A 12,833-nucleotide genomic window follows, 5' to 3' on the forward strand; every position below is an offset into this window, starting at 1 on the left:
TTTAGTGAGTTCTCACCGTGCTTAATTAGCTGAATATCAATACTCAGTTGCAAGACATCCACATTCTTTTTTAGAGTGGATTTTAAAAAATTGTCATCATGTTATCATATGAATTTCACTAAATGATTTACCTTCATAACTAAGACCTTGAAAACCCAAATCCATTTCTTCTCGAGGGTGAACGGAAAGGGCAAAGACCAGGAAAATGATGCCAATCTGAAGAAGGATTTTGCATATTGGCATTGATTCTATGCAGGATCAAGATATTAAAACAATTCTGTTGAAATTAAACCAATATTTATTTATTTTTTTTCTGTTTCCTTCACCTAAATAACATTTCCTTTGAATAATTATTTTAGACTGAGGAAATACAGACATTCTGTCAGGTTCGAGACATCCTGCATGGAATAATTGAATTACAACTGGAATACTTAATGTTTTAATTCAATTATGCTTATTCCTATATAAGCTTTACAGGGTTAAGGTAATTAAAAGATGCTGTTTACATCGCCTAATAAAGTCATTAGTATGTAAATGGCACCGTTCCATTTCTGCAGTCCAAGTCTTTTACTCGACTGCCCTCTAGTGGACATTGGTTTCAATTGCACGTGGGTGGAGAACGTATAAGGATATAGGCTACTATAATAAAAGACCGGGTTTCACAGACAGGGCTTAGAGATTAAGCCAGGATTAGGCCTTAGTTCAATTAAAGACATGTAGTAGCTTTTATAAGCATGCCAAAGAAAAGAAAAGAAAAGAAAAGAAAAGAAAAGAAAAGAAAAGAAAAGAAAAGAAAAGAAAAGAAAAGAAAAGAAAAGAAAAGAAAAGCATTACTGGTGCATCTTGAGACAAAACAATGGCACTAACACATTTTAAGATATGTCAGTGCAAGTTACTTTCAGTTAAGACAGCTCAGACATGCATTTTAGTCTGGGATTATGGCCTAAGCATTGTCTGCATGTGATACCAGGGGCTGTCTGATGGTGCATGTATGGTGAAAACCAAGAATGATGCATGACAGAATTAACAATTATAATACCTTTCAATAAAGAGGAGCCAGAAAGCACTACACACAGAAATGTAACTTTAACACAAGACCCTGAAGAAAAGAAACAAGAGGGCTTAAAGCAACACTAAGGAACTTTTCCTCTTCGGTCGCCCTACAGGTTGGAAGCGGAATTGTCCATTACCGCTGTCGTAAATAATTTCGCCGCCTGCAGCCTACCGTCGCACGCACGCTCGTTGTTTATCTAGCACTGGCTTTGGAATGAACAATGTCCACAGACAAGGTAGAGTATGTTGCATGATTTTATGAAAGTATGATGTATTGCGACATCAGAAACGAAGAAAAACTAAATAATGATTATTGTAACGCTTGACGTAAAGCAAGTCAAATTTGTAGTTTTTTTATGTCTCATTCGAACTACAGAAACGCGACCCAGTTTGGCAAAATGCATAGTGTGGTTATATCAGATATAGGGCTGCAAAGCGAATCCAGAGGTGCCTTTCACCCTGTTACGACTTGATGAACCACTGATACAATTTTGGAAACATTATTTTAAGGTAAAAAATGTTCCTAGTGTTGCTTTAAATACACTGAGCATGATAATCAACGGAACAGGGAACAGGTGTAACTAATAAGAAACCATGACAACTAATGAAGAACTCAGGCAAAACAGTGACAAGAAAAACTATGACTAGAAACTAGACAAGACAAAGAAACAGAACATGACCGTGACAGCTGCATTCATGAATGAAATAACAACTTGCAGTAGGCCTATTCTTTGAATATTTTTTTAGGTTATTAATCCAAATTACATTTTTAGATTTTAATCGCAGAGCACCATACTTTCATAATGGGCTGAGAATTCAGAGGAAAATATTTTTGAGATATTGTATAAACTCGCAATTTTGCACCTTTAAAGAACTGAGGGGAAAAAACACGCAATTTCAAAAAAAAGAAAAAAAGTCTTAATTGTAAACTAACAATTTCAAGAAAAGAAGTTAAAATTGTGTGATGTAAAAAAAAAAAGTCAAAATTGCGAGAAGTAAAGTCAGATTTTTATTTTATTTTAAATTTTGAGTTTTTGACTCAAATTGCGAGTTTGTATGTCAGAATTGCGAGGTGTTAACTCAAAATTGGAAGAAATATACTAGAAATTGTGAGAAATAAAGTCAGAATTGTGTGATAACGCAAATACCTTCATTATTATTTCTTTTCAGAAAAATGGCAGAAACTCACTTCCCATTGTGCACCACTTGGAATAAAAACTGATTGAGGACAAGCACATTATTCAAAACGTGAAAACAAATGTTGATATGTTGTTTGCAATGCAATGACATTCATGTATGAGTGGACATACACATCAGAATACTTTTTGGACCTACTGTACATACATTTGTAATTCTTCTTAGCTCTTCTATCTCAAAGGTCTGATATGAAGATGCTGCATCTTGATTAATGAAACTGTACCGTTTCTCCCTTTTTACACTGTTTTATTAAGTGAAAGACAGGAAGGATTGATCTGGGCTTGATTACAATCATGAAGATACTGGGTCTGATGAGAAGAAATTGCTGCATCTATAATCACTAATAGTATAATTGAAAAAGTGATGATTGACAGAGACAGAAAGGCCACAAGAAGCAGCGAAAGAAGAAAGAAACTCAGAAGATTTTTCCTTAAATTGAAAATGGATCCGTGTGTGTGTGTGTCTGTTACCGTAAAACTGGAACATGACATGGACAATTCAGCCTTTTAAACTGTGTTTAACAAATTCCAGTATGGTAGTGTCTGACTGGTGTTGTTCTGATTCAGTAATGCAGGTCTATAGCAGCTGCAGGGACACACATCTCAGACGGCCCTGCTGTTCCATTACAGATTTCATTATCTCCTCCAGAAACACTGTGAAGGGCAATCTATGCCACCAGCAGGGATTTAGGGGAATCAAGAGAGATACACGAAGGAGAGAGAGCATTGGGATGGTCTCTAGAGATGTCTGTCAAAACAGAGAATATTGCTTTTCACAAACCAACAAATGCGATAATGAATCTACAAAACAAGCTCATGAACATTCATGGCAGCGCAGGAATTAAGATTTTAATGTGTTCTTATAACTTTATACGGATACAGAGGCCAAAAATGATGTCCAACCTACAGGAAAATTGACATCTTCACCCTTTATTCAAATGTTTTTCAAAAATCTGTTCAAGATTTTGTAAGCATATTGCGTAGCTTTGCTTGGAGTCAATTGGTTGATTTGTGATAACGCAATGAAACATGCCAATTTGTGCAGATATAATGTTTGGCTGTCATACAAAGAAATTGTGCACATGCAAAAACAACAGAGAAATAAAAAAATAAAAATAATAACTGCATATGTTGTAGTCAATGTATGCTTGTTCCTGTGAGCTTTTGGGTTATTTTTTTCATAAATCCTGTACAGTAGCTGTAGTTTTCCCTTTTTTGTAAAATAATTTTGTCAGATAAATGCCTTAGCCAAGTTTAATGTTTTGCTCTTCCCTCATATTAAAAATATTTTTCTCATATTTTGATGGTTTAATAAAACTTGTATGGTCATTAAAACAAATATGCCCCTATAGGGACATCATTTTTGTCAACTTTTAAGTTACTTTGGAATTTTTTATTGTTTTGCAGAACAGAAAAAAGTGGCTGAGAATTGCAACTGCAATACTTTTTTATTAGCTGACTCAACATTCTGTTGACAAATATTTTATATAATGACAGCTAAACTGTCTGTTGCCCTGAGCAACTGATTGTCTATAGTGCTAGTTCATGTATTTTCTACCGCTCCGTGGTTACTCTCTTCTCACATAATATAACAAATTTAAAATAACATAATATGAATAATACGTCCATTTTTTATTATTATTTGGTAGCCACATAAGAAGCATTATAATGAACAGTCAGCTGATCTGAATGGATTATTACTTAATTGCATGTATTTTGTGTACAAAACACATTTTCAGAAGAAAAAAAAGTCAGGGTTTATTTTGCGACAATAACCATGCCTCACAAATAAATAAATTTTTGTGGGGCTGAAAGAACGACAATTACATTTATATCTTATAAAACATCTAGTTTTTAATGTTAAAGCAAGTTAAACACTGTAAAGAGTGTTTATCATTCTGGTCACCAAAGGACTGATAAATTCATCTGTCTTTTTTACTTTATTCTACGTTATGCTCATTGCAGATATATTGTGATCATAACTGGCTCAGAGTGAACTTTGAGAGAGTTTGTGCCCAGATGGGTTTAATAACCTCAGGCACCGTACATGTTCTGTGTTCTGTGCCTTTTGTGGCTAATTCATGCACTCACTGTATGCATGAATTAGTCAAGTCTGTATGAATCTAATGTGACATTACAGTTAAGAGGTCAAGGTTTTGGGGCAGAGAAAGAGACTTCGCTGCTAAAGCCTGTGGTCAGTGGCATGTATGAATGCTGTTTTCAAAACCAGCTTAACTGCTGCTAGCCACCAACCAAATGAAAAGGCCATCAAGGTCAACTGCTTCTAGACAAAGTCATAAGTCAAATTAGTGGGAAGGAAGGAAGGAAGGTCAAAGGTTAAAGGAGCCTTGAGCAGACATTGTCTGAATTTGGAACAGCATAATGCATTAGAAATTTAGCCTTAATCATTAATAAAAGCTGATGAACGTCTTTTAAATGACATACCACATTATATAAATAAAGCTATGAAAGGTTAAACATTTGTTATAAAATTAAAATACTGCACAAATGTATTACAGTTTGAACAGATCCATCAGAAACGGCTAGCTCTTGGGGTTTTGCACGGCACTGTAACTAGACCATTTTGTGAGCAAAAGTTTGTACATTGACTTAATTGTATTCTGACAAAAATAAAACTTTCTGCAAGCTATATACATAGAAAATATAACATTATATTAATATTAAAGTAGGCCTACAAAGACACATTCTAGACATTTCAGCATTGGCTGACGAGGCACAGAAGAGCTCAATGAAGCTTTATTCGTGTTTGACATGCGGTGGCCTTAATAATGATGAGCGTTTCTGAGAAACTTCTTCCTCTGCGTGAGACAAGGGCTAATTGCTAGGGATGAGGCTTTAATTATCATAGTCCTTGATGAAACACTCGTTTTCTTGTTTAACTCTCAGCTATGAGACCAGAATTAATTGCAGTGTTCAAGAGGGGCAAAGTAATCAGAGAAGCATTATAACTAAGTTCTGGTGTCAGATATAATAACACAAAAGATAGCTGTCTGCTTCAGAACGCACTTTACTGAGAAAAGAAGATGCATGCTTTGAGTTTACTAAATTAGAGGTTTACATCATTTCGAATCACATCTGTTTTCTGCGCTATTGTCTTATTGATTCCAGAAACTGAAAATGTTTTTTATTGCTTGGCAAATGTTACCCATTAATAGCTTGCTTTAAGATTAGTTGAAAACAACATGCATTCAAGGGGATCTTGAATCATCCTATCTTACACCCGACGCAATGCAGCACCAAGCGCGATGCAAGTGTTTTTTGCTAGTTTCAGTCCGACGCAGTTATCATTTTCACGTCCTGCGCCACATTGTTTACATAGCAAATGTATTTGCGCCCATTTGTGCGCCCATGGGCGTGCTGGTCTGAAAACGAGGGGTGTTCTGGCGCGTTGCTATTTTGAGGCAACAGAAATAGACTGCACCATTGACCAACTGAAACCTGGTCTAAAGTCAATGGAGCAGTATTTATTTATTTATTTATTTTTGTTATTTAAAGAGCGCGTTAGTAATGTGCGCCTATAGGCGGTTCCACGACGCGCGTACACTCTGCTTATTACACACACAGGGACGCACAACAGCACACAAACATGCCAAATGTTTTAAATAAAATGATTACAATGTAAAATATTACTATTGTGTACATAAAGATTATGGTGGAATCCGGCTTGTCCCGTAGATGGTCTGCTCGCGCGCTTTAACCTCGCGCACGTGCAGTTCCGTTTGCGCTCTGGAGACGGCTTCAGTCTTTCCACTATCAAATTCCATCATGTAAATAGCGAATCTGCCATGGCGCGAGCGCAACTGGCATTTAAAGGGAATGGGAGATGAGACTCTGATTTGTTTAACGCACGTAAAATCCCAAAACACACCCATTCCTCATTAAGAGAATAGGGACAACCCTTTTAGACCATGCGCCTGGCGCGCCGACCACTTTTCCTGTCGTTAAACTAGCAAAAGTGAATTCGGTCATGCCCTAAGTGAACTTGCGCCCTGCGCTTTAGACCATTAGATCGTTAAAATAGGGCCCAAGGTATACATTGACCATGTTCTATCAATTCAGCTACTTATAGAAACAATACTTTCGGTATATCTATATAATGAGTCACACAAACTTAATTTGATACTGAGTTGTCCTAGACATTGTCTGGCAGTTAGCGAAGTGCATCTCTACTTACTTTGCTTCAGGACTTCATGACACTTGAAATGAATTTAAATACAAAACATTGTACAATGCTCCCGGGGTCATAGGGTGTTTCGGGTCTTACATCAGACACCCTTACCTGGGCGACCCAGCCGGGGGTGATCAGTCCCCGACTTGTGTCCAGGTAGCGCCCTATACGCCACGCGTCCCCCCTCCTTAACCAGAGCCACCATGCAGTCTTCTCAACAGCTTCCAGGATGTCGTTGATGGCTCTTTGCCTGTGCAGTCCTCAAATCCCTAAGAGTCCCAGCCGCGAAGCCCCTGCAGCCCACTTCAACAGGCTCACAGCGGGCCTTCCACCCGTTCCTCCGACACTCAGCTACCAGATCAGCGTACTTGGCCCTCTTCAATTCCTGAGCTTCCTCCATTTGATCTCCCCAGGGGACAATTAGTTCAAGTAACACCACCTGCCATCAAGACCATGTCCGATCGGAGTGATGTGACTGCAATGGTGTCTGGGAACCTCAATTGTCTCCCTAGATCCACCAGGAGGTGCCAGTCTCTCGCTGTTGCGAGCAGGCCCCCTTGGGTCTTTCTGGGGGTCTGAGGCTTCTCATCTGCTCAGACAAAGGCAATTACAGACTTGGTTGAATGATGCTACTTGCTGATGTTAATGCCAGTGCAGATGTTATCATTTATGCTTTTAAGAGCCCACAAAATAATAATTAGCAACTGGTAAAACATTTACTGTGAAATGCTGAACATCTACGTAATATAATAAAAAATATATTGCTATAAAATATACAAAAGATATTGCATTTAATTTGGCAGTAAAACAACGTTTTGCCTGTTTTATTGGTGCAGAGATGTGTATTTTGTAAAAACTTAGTTCATTTCTATATTATGGTATGTGTGGCGTAATTTAAAATCCATTAATTGTCTTAAACATCCCCAACTCTGAAAGTCTGTAATCCATTGGTAGTTTCAACATTGCGGGGGCGTTCAGGTGGGTTCATCAAATATGATTATTCCAACATGACATTAAGGCAGCGTTAATTGTATGCGCAAGTGAGAAAGATATTTAAATGAAGCATTAAAATCTGCATCATTTGAGATGTGGAGGTGTCTGAGAGTGCTGAGGTGGGCAGGATAGACCCACGGATGCACTCTTCTCATTAAACCAGATAGATAGTCTGCCTTGAACCTAACACGAGGCTTTTAGCAGCTCAATCATACAAACTCTCGAACAAGACATCTGATGCCACAAGCGCAGCCGAGTGTGTCAGAAGCTGTAACAGAAGTGTATTGGTTTATCAGGCCTGTTGTTGGAGCGATAGTGTTTCTTACAAGTGTTTGCTGCTCTCACTGGGATGAGTGAGTAATCGGAGCTAAACCGATGGAGCGTAAAGCATCTTATTCTCTCTCTCCACCTCGGAATAAGGCCTGGGAGCTCCTCAAACATTCATGAGTACGATAGAAAACTCCTCAGGCTCCTTTTTGTGATCTTAAATGAAAACAGCAGATTGTTTTACACGTGACTTTTGTATTGCACTTACAGGTGATTTAGCTGTTCAAAGTTCAGACAGCTGTGATACGCCAGTACTTCAACAGTGATAATTGTAAGGTCTTCAGAAGTCTAAATTGGAAACCTCCCAGAGGAGATTGTGTTGCTCAGAGTTTGCACAAGAGACTCTGTGGACTTCTCACCTGCTTCCTTTAAAGGGGACCTATTATGCCCCTTTTTACAAGATGTAATATAAGTCTCAGGGTGTCCCCAGAATGTGTCTGTGAAGTTTCAGCTCAAAAAACAACACATATCATTTATTATACCATGTTGTTATGGTAATTTTTGACTGGTAGGAAAAACATGCTGTTTCCGTGTATGTACTGTATCTTTAAATGCAAATGAGCTGCTGCTCCACCCCGCTTTCCAGAAGAGGGCGGAGCCTGTAAAGCGTCCTGTCTCAGATACTCTGTCAGAAACTAACAAAACATCAGTTTGGTTTGGATTATCATCTTTATCGAGGTCACGCTCACGTGACATTGCAGTTGTTCGTCATCATGAAAGTTTATTATCTGCCTGCGTTTTAAAGCCATATCAGTCTAAACTTCTGGTTTTCTGAGCGCACACATCCGAAGCGTACTGTGAGTATTAAACTAAGTTCTCTTTCGCATGTTATTGTGCTTAAACTGTCAAATACACACAAGGTTATGTCAAAAACACATGTCGGTTTTGTCTTCGAACATAAACAGCAAGTAAATAAATTTCATATGTATATTAGATCTGTGTATTAAAGCGAAAAGCACCGTAATATACAGTACCTACTGCTATATATGCTGTTAATATGAATCAAACAACAAAAGAAAAACAGAAAATCACTCACTGCTCTTGACTGAATAATTTTAGCTTTAATAAGAATACATAAAAACATGGAGATAAACATGGCGGCTGACGGCTCATTCAGGATGGGGTCTATGCTAATAACAGATCCGTCAGCAGTTGTGGGCGGGGCCTGTGCAACATGACATCACTTTGCTAGAATCTTTTTTTAAAAATCTTTTATTGCGATAACAATAACAATAACTTTTTTTCCAAAACAAAATTCACAACTCTGCATCTTGCATCAGAAAATCAATCATACATATAATACATCAATTATCCTTTTCAACAACTGAGATGTCTTAACAGCTTTACGATTGTTCAGTATTGAAGTCAGAGAATCGTAAAAAAAACTTTAACTCAGTGGAAAATAGTCTAGCATTTGATATTATATTTTGTTATAATATCCATTTCCCGTAAACCGGTATCACAATTCATAAACAAGACCATTATATCAGTTATCGTGACAAATTTTTAAAACACCTCAAAAATAAACATAGAAACTTAGTTTGGACCAAAATAATTTGGTATACTTACAACTAAAAAATAAATGTACAATTGTTTCTGTTTCCTCTTTACAAAAACAACATAATGGAGAAACCCCTTCTTCAAACTTACTGATAAAATCATTACATGCATAATATCTGTTTATTATTTTAAAGTGTGTTTCTTTGACTTTATTAGGAATTACATATTTATTAATATCTGACCACAGATTCTGAAAAAAAGGGAATGAAAATCCAGTGTCCATTTCACCAATGCCTTAGGTGAAACATTTTTTTCTGTAGTTAATATTTTTCTAATATAAATATTATAAAAAATGTTTTCCTTAATAGAAAGGCCTCCAACAGTGAGAGTCGGAAGAGAACCAATTACAGGATTATACATCTTTTCAATTTTGATAAGGTGAAGTAGTTTCAGGGAAATACAATGAATTAGTTTTAAATATTATTTTGAAGAACCATATGTCCCAAAATTATTAACAAATTCAGTGTAATTATATAGGTCTCCAGAGTGATTTAATAAGTCTATAACATACTTTGCTAGAATCTGCAAACGGCTTGTTCTGAGACACTTTACGATTTATGGGGATTAAAACAAAGGAATGGGTGAATTTTTTTATCATTATAGGGTGATTGTGTGCCGACACACATTTATGTTCAAACACCACGAAAAACATTTATTTTGCAGAATAGGTCCCCTTTAACTAGCAGCTTTATCAGATGTTTCTCCAACAACTGATTCAGAGAAATACAAATTGACAAAAATGAGACAGTTGTTGACATGGCACAATAAGAATATAGAGTTATGACATGAATGTGGTTATATGTATCAGATAATTTGGAAGCGTTTGATGAGAAATGCTTAATTTCATATTGAGATCAGACTTTTCATTGCAGACTCAAAGTACAATGTGAGCCATTATTGAGATCCCTGCTAAGAGCAGTACATTCAGTCCTATTGACTTCAAGGCCCAACATTGTCCCAGAAAATATTTGAAGCCCTCACTAACATATTTCTGTTGCTTGACAAATATAATTTTGTTTTTCTAGAACAGAAACTAGGGAAAACTACTGTCAATAAATAAAAACAATTAAATGCAAATAATTTCTTGATTCCTGAAGTTTAAGAGAAATGCATACGTTCTACAGTAAAAACAAAAATTGTTGATGGGACAAGATAAAATGCAAAAAGGTTATGTTTAAGGTTATTATTAAAATAATAAATAACTTATGCTAAAATATGCATTTATTATTATTATTTTAATTATATATTAAATGTACAATTTATATTTGTATTTAAAAAAAAAAAAAAAACGTTAATATATTTTAAATAATTTTTCAAGTCCCCTTGGAAGTTTACTGTTAAAAAAAACAAGTTAAAATACAGAACGGTGATGTCTTAAGGCGATGACTAAAATAATAATAAATAACTTAATTAAAATGCTAAAAATATGTATAACATGTAAAACACGTTACACATTTTTTAGCATTTGAATTAAGTTATTTATTTGAATTATATATTAAATATATATTTAGTATTTTTATTTTAAAAACATTTAAACCTGGTTAATAACCGCAGCCCTCATTGCTTTATAAGTGACACAGTTTAACCAGCCACACAATCTCCGACTGGGGTTCGAAGAGCTGTAAATGTGCTAAATGTTTCACGCATGTTGTGAAACCACAAAAGGCACTTTTTTAACCTGTAAGCTGTGTGTGGTTGTCATGGAAACCTGTGAGCTGAGAGTCCTGGGTGGGGTTTTGTGGACTGTGGTCTTTTCAGAATCAGATAAACCAAGCTTTTATCTCGCTACTCCCACTCAGAGTCAGAGATGGAGAAGTTAACCTGCTTTATTCTGCTCTCAACGTCCTTGAGTTTTATATCTTTCTCTCTGGCATGCTGTCAGAGTGCCAGTCTGGGCTGACCCTGGGTTTTTATTTCACTTGTTGCATTGTTTGAGTAAATTTATGACTGGCCTTGGATGAAATATGCAGCACTTCTGTAGAAAAACACCATTGCTTTCTATATAGCCGTGTGAGGTAGCCATCTGTTGGTATGATGATTTTTTTGCCTTGAATATTAATATCAAATTTTGAGATCACCATATATAACCTTAAAAGCTAAAAAAGTCTTCTTTATTTACTAATACAAATGTTGTTCCTAACAGTATGCTTTTTCTTTCTTCTGTAGATCTCTTAAAGGGATAGTTCACCCAAAAATGATGACATTTATTCATATTCAGAACACAAATGAAGATATTTTTGATGAAATCTGAGAGTTTTCTGTTCCTCCATTGACAGCTGTGCAACTACCACTTTGATGCTTCAAAAAGTAAATCGTAAAACTAACCCATATGAATCAAGCGGTTTTGTCCAAATTTTCAGAAGAGATTCGATCGCTTTATATGATGAACAGATTGAATTTTGACTAATGTTCATGCTGATGTTCTCTATACAATGACCGTGAATGGGGACTGTTACGGACGGTTGAGGTATAACATCATAAAAGTAAATAGACAAGGCACATTTTATTTCAACACACTACAAAAGCTTTATAAGAAACCGAAGGAAATATATGCTGTTATTCTCAGAAATCTCTTCCCCTTTCAATTCAATTCCATTTTTCCATGATATGGCTGCACATTTAAAAGAAATAAAACATTAATAAAATATTAGTGACTTTTTAGTGTGGCTGTTGTCAACAAAAGAAAGGCTCCACTGTGGTTTTCTGCCATGACAACCATAAATTAAAGCCATTAAAAACCATTAAAGTTGTCATGAAACGGAAGTTGTGACCGTATTTTCTTCCCTATTGTGATGTACACTGTAAACAATTATTGTTGGTTTAACTTAAAAAGGTAAGTATAACCTGGTTGCCTTAAAATTTTAAGTTAATTAAAATAAAATAAAAATTGAGTTAATACAATGAAGATTTGATTTGGTTTAATCAATTGAAACTCAAAATTGTATGTTATCTGAACCACATAAATTATCCAAGTTGATTTGACAAAAGAAAAAAATTGTAATTATGTGTAAATGTGTAAATCATTAAATACATTTTTTACAGTGTATATCCAAGTGAAATGGCAAATTGACGTTTGCTATTGATATATGAGTAAGATGTAAGTATACAGCGGAAAGGAAGTTTTCCAGTGAAAACCAATCTATATTCCATACTATATATTAAAAAATTAAAAATGAAAACTTAATTTATAGAACAGAGTAGCATTAACATTCTGCTAAACTTTTTGTTTGTGTTCTGCTGGGAATCTAGCAGGGTGACTAAAGTTTAATAGTTTTGGATAAACTAACCCTTTAATGACCACAAAATAACTGCTTTCAACTATCTCTCTGTGACAATTTAAAATAAAGGAGTGGATCAATTTTCACACACGTGTGTGAATCTATAAATAGTGCAGGGGTGTAAACACTCATCAGGTGTAGAGCATTGTGAGAAAGAGAGAGAGCTACATGCAGAATCATCACTCTCAGATCTGAATCTCAGCAGTTTTACAGCAGGTGTTTCTGGGTTTAATCACG

Source organism: Abramis brama (assembly GCF_963993115.1).
Source record: "Abramis brama genome assembly, chromosome: 24".
Lineage (NCBI taxonomy): Eukaryota > Metazoa > Chordata > Actinopteri > Cypriniformes > Leuciscidae > Abramis > Abramis brama.